At 38.6% G+C, this 8,267-nt stretch overlaps 1 pseudogene; it reads right to left on the bottom strand.

Moving 5' to 3' along the window:
• Positions 1 to 7,434: 7,434 nt before the first annotated feature.
• Positions 7,435 to 7,948, bottom strand: LOC114619157 (annotated as a pseudogene).
• Between the last annotated feature and the right edge of the window lie 319 nt (positions 7,949 to 8,267).

Below are 8,267 nucleotides of genomic sequence, written 5' to 3' on the forward strand. Positions count from 1 at the left end.
GGCTGGTGATGTGGCTCAATGCCTAAAGGTGCTTGCTGTCAAACCTGACATCCTGAGTTTGACCCCTGGGACACACAAAGTGAAAGGAAAGAATCAATGTCCTTAAGCTGACCGCTCACCTCTGCACATGTGCTGTGGAACTTGTGTCCCCACAAACATACACTCGTTAGATAGATAGATAGGTAGATAGGTAGATAGGTAGGTAGATAGATGATAGATAGATAGATAGATAGATAGATAGATAGATAGATAGATAGATAACAGTGGTAAGGTAAATTGTACACATGCAATGTGGTATCCCATCCCTAACTTCATCCATCATCTCCAGAGTTAATCTCCTCACTTTCCTCCATTGAGCCTACCTTCTTTATTTGAACATAAAAGAAGCATCATGGAACCATTTTCTCAGTAATCTGGAGGATGTATTGGCTTATATGCAAATGTCAAACCATTTTATTTAAGAGACTTAAACCTTTGCATATTTAGTTGTCCAAGCTGGATCCTGGAATTGCTCCCTCACAGAGACTGAGGGATGACTGACTGTATGCAACTGTACAATTGCAACCTAACATCTTGTTCGATTAAGGCCAGACCTTTAGGGCTGCAAATATAGCTTAGTTAGTAGAATATTTGTCTAATGTACATTTGGCCATGGATTAAAGCCCCAGTAATGTCTAAGTCTGGTATGGTGGCACATGCCCATAACCTGAGCACTCAGTAGGGTAAGGCAGGAGGACCAGAAGTTCAAGACCATGTTTTGGTACATAGTGATTTTGAGACCAGACTAAAGAGCTACATGAAAAGTTGTTGCTTTAGTGTTCTTTTCTATACCCAGCAACTTGAGCTGCATGAAATGCAATGAACAACACTACATGGTTGACCTACCCTAGATGAAACTGTTCCCTTGCTTGGAAAGCGCAGTCCTGACCATTAATTATGTTTCAGATCATTGTGTTTGGGTGCCCAAGCTATTTGATCAGAGGTAGCCAAGATTTTCAATTACTCTCAGCTGAATTCTGAGTAAGGACAATTTTGCCTTCAAGGTAAAAGAGGAAATGTTCACAAGATTCATTTTCACAAATAAATAGTTAGCTGTCTAAGGAAAGTAAGAGACCCACAGTCAAAGGAAGTCAAATAGTCCATAGAAGCTCCAGCTTCCCTACATTTTCCCTTGACCTATCTTACTATTTTTTTCTCTAAAGGGTATTTTCTATGTGACAGTGTTCCGGGAATAGATGAAGCTGCCTGTGATGCAGGGCATTGCATCCTGATTTCATTTAAACTGCACTTCACTATTTTCTTCCTGCATTTAGTTAGGACCCCATTGTTCATTATGCTTTCATCACTCTGTGATTAGATCAATTTGTCTGTGTCCCTTGAATATTGGCCAGATAATGAAATCATAATCTGAGCATCAATGGAGTGTTTTACTTTTAGTGTTCACTGGTTAATTCATTTTACAATGTCACTTGATCATTTTATAACATGACAGACAAACCTCCGAGACAGCTGATCAAGGCAGACAAATATTTACTGAGCACCCACAACATGATAGGCGCTCTCTGAGGTCCTGGTAAAACAGACAAGAGTCCCTATTATTGGGTCACTTATGCATTGGAGAAAGAAGCCAACAACAGAGAAGTGAAATAATCTATATGTGTGTGGATAACAGGTGCTGTGTAACAGATCAATAAGAGAAGAAAAGTCTTGTTTAGCTGAAGGTATGTGTTCTTTCAAATATGATTTAAAAAAATTTCTATCCAGTGGATGAAGACAGAGTAGAAACTCTGTTTGGGATGTAATATATGAAATAATAAAACAAAAATAAAGACTAATGTAATGGATGAAGGGGTTACTACCTTTCACTGAAATCTCTACCCTCATAAGTGTAAATGACACCAGTAGCAGAACTTAAGGCCTTCCTAATTAAATTCCTTAAGGAAATGCTATAAGAAATTAGTGACCCTCAACCAAAAATGATGCAGAAAATGACTAGCAACCAGCACAGCACAAGACATAGTCCACCATAGAATTCTACTGCTGGATCCTACATCTGACCAGTGCACATTCCAGCACAGCTTCCCAGAGCTAGTGCTACGGGGACAGTGTAGAACCACCTTTCATCAGCCTGTGTGCTTGCTGGCCTCCACTCTACCCCATTACTCTGTCTGCTGCTCGAGCTGCCCAGAGAGCAATCTTGCTAATATGCAGCCTTTATAGTACTCAAAAGTGTACTAGATCTTTAAATGTATCTTTAAATGATGTCTTGTTTTGTTTGAGTTTGTAGTAATTACTGAGTTTGGGCTTTCTATCCAAATCACCAGTCCTGGGATCACTATGCAATATAGAAAAAAAATTATTTCCATTTTTAGTTTCTTATTGTATTTAGCTAATGGTAATAAGTATCTCATCAAGTCAGGGTATTTCCTCAGCAATGGATTATCCACTGGATAAATATGATTATTTAAGAAGACCTCAGGGAGTCCTTTTTAACTAGAATGTCAAGGAGGCGATAAAGTCAATTTTCATGTAGATATCCAAAGAAAAGAGCAGTTTGTGCAGGAAGAATTAGCTATGGAACAGTACTGAGACAGTATACACTTAGCTGGGTTTAAGAATCAGCAAAGGAGCCCCATGTCTTAAATGGAGTTAGTTAAGAGATCAGACTTTCAATGCATAGATAGGGAGCAGTACTACTGTTTAGTTCCTCAGGTGCCATTCTCAGAGGAAGGGGTAGCACATCAAGGACAACTACAGAAAAGACTGATAAATGTCTTCTTTGTCCCCCAACCACCCAGATCACCAATTGGCCTGGGAAGTGGGACCTCTTGTGATGCAATCTTTGCAGAAAATGGAAGGAGCTAAGTGACAACATTATGTTTATGGACAAGCTAATTTCATAACAGTAAATATTACATAATTTATGTAGGGGATCTATGGGAAAGGGGGGCATGACAGTTAAAGGGATCCAGGATTTGAAAGGGGAGGAAGAAATCGGGCTATAAAATAGCAATAGATGGAGTAAATATGATCACAGTGCTTTATATGCATTTATGGAAGTGCCAATACCACACTGTTTTGATTGTTAGAATTTTGCAATGTAGTTTGAAATTATACATCATATTTCCAACTTGCTTAGGCAGGATTTTTTCCTGTGGCTATTTGGGGTCTTTCATAGTTTCATATAAACATTAGAATGATTTCTTCTGTGATAAATGCCATTAAAATTCTGCTAGAGATTGTGTAGAATTCATATATTGCTTGGGTACATTGGAGATTTTAACAATATTAATTTTGCCAACTTATGAGCAAAGGATAGCCTTCTGTTTTGTCTCCAGTTTCTTACACCATGCTCTATAGTTTTCAGTGTATAGATATTTCAGTATTTTGATTCCTGTGCATTTTATTTATTTTTAATAAGCATGATTGTTTCCTTGATTTCTTTTTCAGATAGGCAGGTATTTCTGTAAAACATATAACTGATTTTTATATGTTGCTTTATATCATTTTGTTTTGGTGATTTTATTTAGCAAGTCTAATATGATTTTCAGCATGAAGAGTCTGGGTTTTTTTTTCATCCAGCTTATCCAATTCCTGGATATACAATTGTTCATAGTGATCAATTATAGTCTATGTTAATATGTCTTCTTTTGTTTCTGCTTTTATTGTAATTCTCCCTTTTTCTCTGTCATTAATCTAAGATTTGTCCTTCATTTATTTTTGCTTTGATCCTTATTATTTCTTCTAATTCTGTGAGGTACAAAGTTATGTCCTTGTGATATTTTTTCCTTTAATTATTTCTTTTAATTTTTGAAATTATAATTATCATTTGTCACTATATATTTTATTTTTCTTTTTGCATTTTGAGACAAGGCATGCAGGAACTCAGGCTGGCTTTAAATGTGCTATAGAGTTAAGAACGACTTGAATACCTGTTCCTCCTGCTTTCCCTTCCTGTTGCTAGATTTACAAGCAAGCATGCCCAGCTCAATCACTATAACTTTCCTTGTTTTGAAGATGCATTTTGTTATTAATTATGTATACATATGACTCTGTATGTAGCTATGTACACATGAGTGTAGGTGCCGACACACCAGAAGAATCAAATCTCCTGAAGTTGGAGTTAAAAGTGCTAGGAATTGAAGTTCCATCTTCTGCAAGATCACGTACACATAGGATTACTTTAGTAACATCCCACAACTGTGGTAAGAGTTCTTGTTTCTCTCATTTAGATTTAATTTTAATGCAGTTTTAATTTCTTCTTGTTGAATCACATACTGTTTAGTTTTTGTGTATTTGTACCCTTTTGTTCATATCTTTCTGTGGATTCAATTTTGTCTCATCTTTTCCTTTTTGCAAGCCTGAAAGCTTTCCTTCTGTGTTTATATTCTATAGTATACACAAGGGACCACTATAATCTTTAGATTTATGTTACAATATTTATTCAGTTTTAAAGGATATTTTCCCTGGAAAACTTTAGGATTCTTTGCACAGAGATATATTTTCTTTACAAGTTAAAAATTAATCCATTATCAAGCTTAATGGGTCATACTAACAGAACCATGGAAGACAGTGGGGCTGAGAGTAATGAAAATTATGACAGCCTGGCTCAAGAAGTTTCATAAGGTAAGAGTATTAGTATATTTTGGCAAAGAATGTGGCTGATTTTGCCATTGTCCTTAGAATCTGCCTGAGGCTAAATTGAAGTGTTATGTATTAATGGTGTTGGTAGAGGAGATTTCACGACAGCCTAAGATTAACTATGTCTTACGGTTACTAATGATCACTCTTATGCAGATCTATAATAAAAAGAGGCAAGCTGAGTTAGAAAAAAATACAAAATGTACAGTTTGAGGAGAAAAGAAGCACCAGAAAATTTAATGGAGCTCGGTGCTCAAGGAGATAAAAAGTTTAAAGAAAAGCCTGAACCTAAATGGAATAAAGGGACAAGATCCCACTCAGCTAACCTTCCAACTTATATAAAGGAATTAAGTAAAAGCTGGAACAGTGAAGGAAACCATAAAAAATAGAAAGCTGATGCAAATGTAATGCAACAACGGGGGCCAAATTCTAGCAGAACTTGGCAGTTTCAGCCACATGATTCTAGCTTTAGAGTCCGTTGAGGGCTAAGGAAACACACTGAGGCCAGGCATGTGTCAGGGATCTCCCTAAATGGAGGTCCAGAGAGGCCATTGTATGAAGTTGTGAAGATGATTGCCTTGGAGAGGCTTTGGAGATTGCCTTGGAGGTGCCAGGGTGTGGGATACCAAGGAGAACTACAGACCAGGGGTAAAACCAGCCCAAGAGAAAAAGTGTGTTGCAGTCAACAAAGCTGAAAGGAGGTGGAGAACTAGTTATGGAGTTTTAATCTACCTAGAAAAACCAAAAACCTGATTTAAAATATAATTAGCCAAATTTTTATTTAAGTTACAGCTGACCACAGTCTCCCTGATAGAATTTTGGACTGTGGCCCAGCTTAAAGTGTATATATGTAGGGGACTTTTACAGGCAGGTTACAATTACTTCATTCCTGTGGAATTTACAGCTATGTAAGGAACCACCTCACTCCTAGCTACATGAGAAACTGCCTCACTCACCTTGAACATAGAAAATAGTAGAATTCACAGAAATCAGACTAAGTGGTTAATCATCTCACAACAGTTTTACAATTCTGGGAATAAGGGGCAAATAGTCAGAATTGCTAGCAGCTTATCTTTTATGAATTTAGAATGGGTGCCTAGCGCAAAATGGAGTTTTCTTTAGCCATCACAGTCTGAAGAGCACTTTGAGATCAGACAAGAAGATGCAGAATTTGTAATTTTCCCTGCTAATTTTTTAACTTACTTTGGTTCAGTATTTCCTCACTATATTCTCTTTTAGAAAAATAATGTGTATCCTGTGCTATTGCATGTTGGAAGTATTTGATATACTTTTTGGTTTTGATTTTATTGGGGTTATAGTTAAGAGATTGCATGAGTCTCAGAAGGGACTTTGAATTTTAGACTTTTAAACAATTCTGAGACTATGATAGACTATGGGAACTTCTGAAGTAGAACTAAATGTATTTTGCGTTATGATATGGCTGCAAGCCAATGGGGGCCAGGGAAGGGAATACGTAGTAGTTTGAATAATAATGGCCATGGTAGTGTCATATATTTGAATGCTTAGTAACTAGGAGTAGAGTAGCACTATTTGAAAGGATTAAGAAGTGTAGCTTTGTTGGAGGAAGGCTGTCACAAGGGGTGGGTTTTGAGGTTTCTAAAGCCCATACCAAGCCCAGTTCTCCCCCTCTGTTTATGGATCAGGAAGTATCTCTCAGCTACTGACCCAGTACCTGCTTGCATACTGCTATGCTCCCGGCCATGAAGATAATGTACTAAACCTCTGAAACTGTAAGCAAGTCCCCAATTAAATGCTCTTTCATTAGAGTCATGGTATCTTTTCATGGAAATAGAACAAGTGACTAAGACAAATATTATTTTTTTTAAAAATGCCAAAATAAGAAACAACTTATCATAGACAGAAGAAAAATTTCTCATCCTAAATATAGAAATCTGTACAACTTTGCCACAATCAATATACATGAACTATATTAATTTACTCCAGTTCATAATTTACCAAATAAAAGATGACTAAGTTCACAAAATAAATGGTGGTTTGTGGGAAAGATTCTTTACCCAATTGAGTACAAGGAAAGTTACAAACCAGACTTCCACTTTCTAAAAATAAGAAGTTTACTCCACTCAGTCTTAGAAAACTGCAAGCTACCAAATGTACAGAGAGCTGGCTGGTACTAACATCCAGAGTTGAGACAGTGTCTTTTTTAAGGATCTTTTAAAAGCCTGTTGACATGGCAGATTCTTGTCACTTGCTACACTCAAAGCTAAAAACACAAGGTCTGACCATTCCCCCAAGGTCATGCATACTAAGTTTGTCTTTATGTACATTTATACATTTAAGTGCTAGGTAAAAGTCTCCGTGTAAAATTTCCAGCACTACCATGCTTAAAATATTTAGCTTTCCTATTGAGCTGCCAAAAAAGTTACTGATAACTTTCAAGTGTAATACTGCAAATTCTCCTGCAAGATTGATTGCAAAAGAGGGTGCTTTGAAATACACAAGTTCCTTAAAGGAGCTGGTGTGACAAACAAGGTGTAAGGTCTGGGAGAAACTGAAACCACCCCGCAACATCACTCCCTAGCAAATAAAATGATCCTTTACTTGGATTCACAGGCTATTTAAATCACTGAAAGGTACTGTCCAAACTATGGCACTGTCACTTTAAAAAAAAATTATTACCACTCTATCTTGTGCCAGATCTTCACAGCTGTGACATGGTTTAAATTCCGTAATCCATCCCCAAGACGATCCCACCCAAAGCAAAAAACCAAATTTATCCTTCCATTATAAGGTGATCCATCAGTAGACTGTATCTTAACCCGATACAGTCATTATATTGTAGTTTTTGGAAGGGCTTGTTCTGCCCAAGAAGTTCCTCCTTACAGCTGATTCTGTTGTCTACCATTTGCACGCTGGTGCTGTTTTGAGTGCTACCTCCCGCTGGTGAGGCTTCATACAGCACACAGATGAATCTGTCCTCTCCAATCCTGTAGGACACTTCGTAGGGGTCAATCCAGAGTGTGAGTTCACTTGGGAGAAGCCTGAACAACTCTTGACTGCTCAGTCCAATCTGGGGGGCCGCCTGTCTAATCAGAGGATCCATCTTATGGTTGATACAAATACAATGGTAACCTCATCCCTTGCACGGCTTTTCTGGGAACCAATGGTGTTTGTAATGCTCCGCCAGCAGCTCCTGAAGGCTCTGGCTGAAAGTCTGCAGCTGTCGCTCGCTCGTGAGCCCCTTGGTGTGGAGGAACTTGGAGATGAAGGACACCGCAGCAGAGATCTCACCTATCACGGTGGCAGCACGGGTGTAGAGGGGATGCATGGGGGCGGCAGCCAGGGCTTGGCCCCGATGGTGAAGAGGCCACCCAGGGCTCTTGCCCAGACCCGATGGCCGAGAGGAAGCGAGAGCACGAGGCGTGGACGGCTACTGGTTCTAGGGAATTTTTTTTTTCTTTCTTTTAGAGTAAAAAAGTTATTTTCAAGCCAGGAGGCGGCAAGAGAGACAGAGGGAGACAGAGCGAGCGATGGCTGCCTGGTTACATCTCTCAGACCTCCCCAGCTGTCTCTGCCTCCAGCTCTAGGACCTCGAGAGTTGCATTTCCAGCTCCGAGGGGGCGAAGACTAAGACAAATATTATTAAA

The sequence above is a fragment of the Grammomys surdaster genome, unplaced genomic scaffold (assembly GCF_004785775.1).
Source record: "Grammomys surdaster isolate TR1022 unplaced genomic scaffold, NIH_TR_1.0 147, whole genome shotgun sequence".
Lineage (NCBI taxonomy): Eukaryota > Metazoa > Chordata > Mammalia > Rodentia > Muridae > Grammomys > Grammomys surdaster.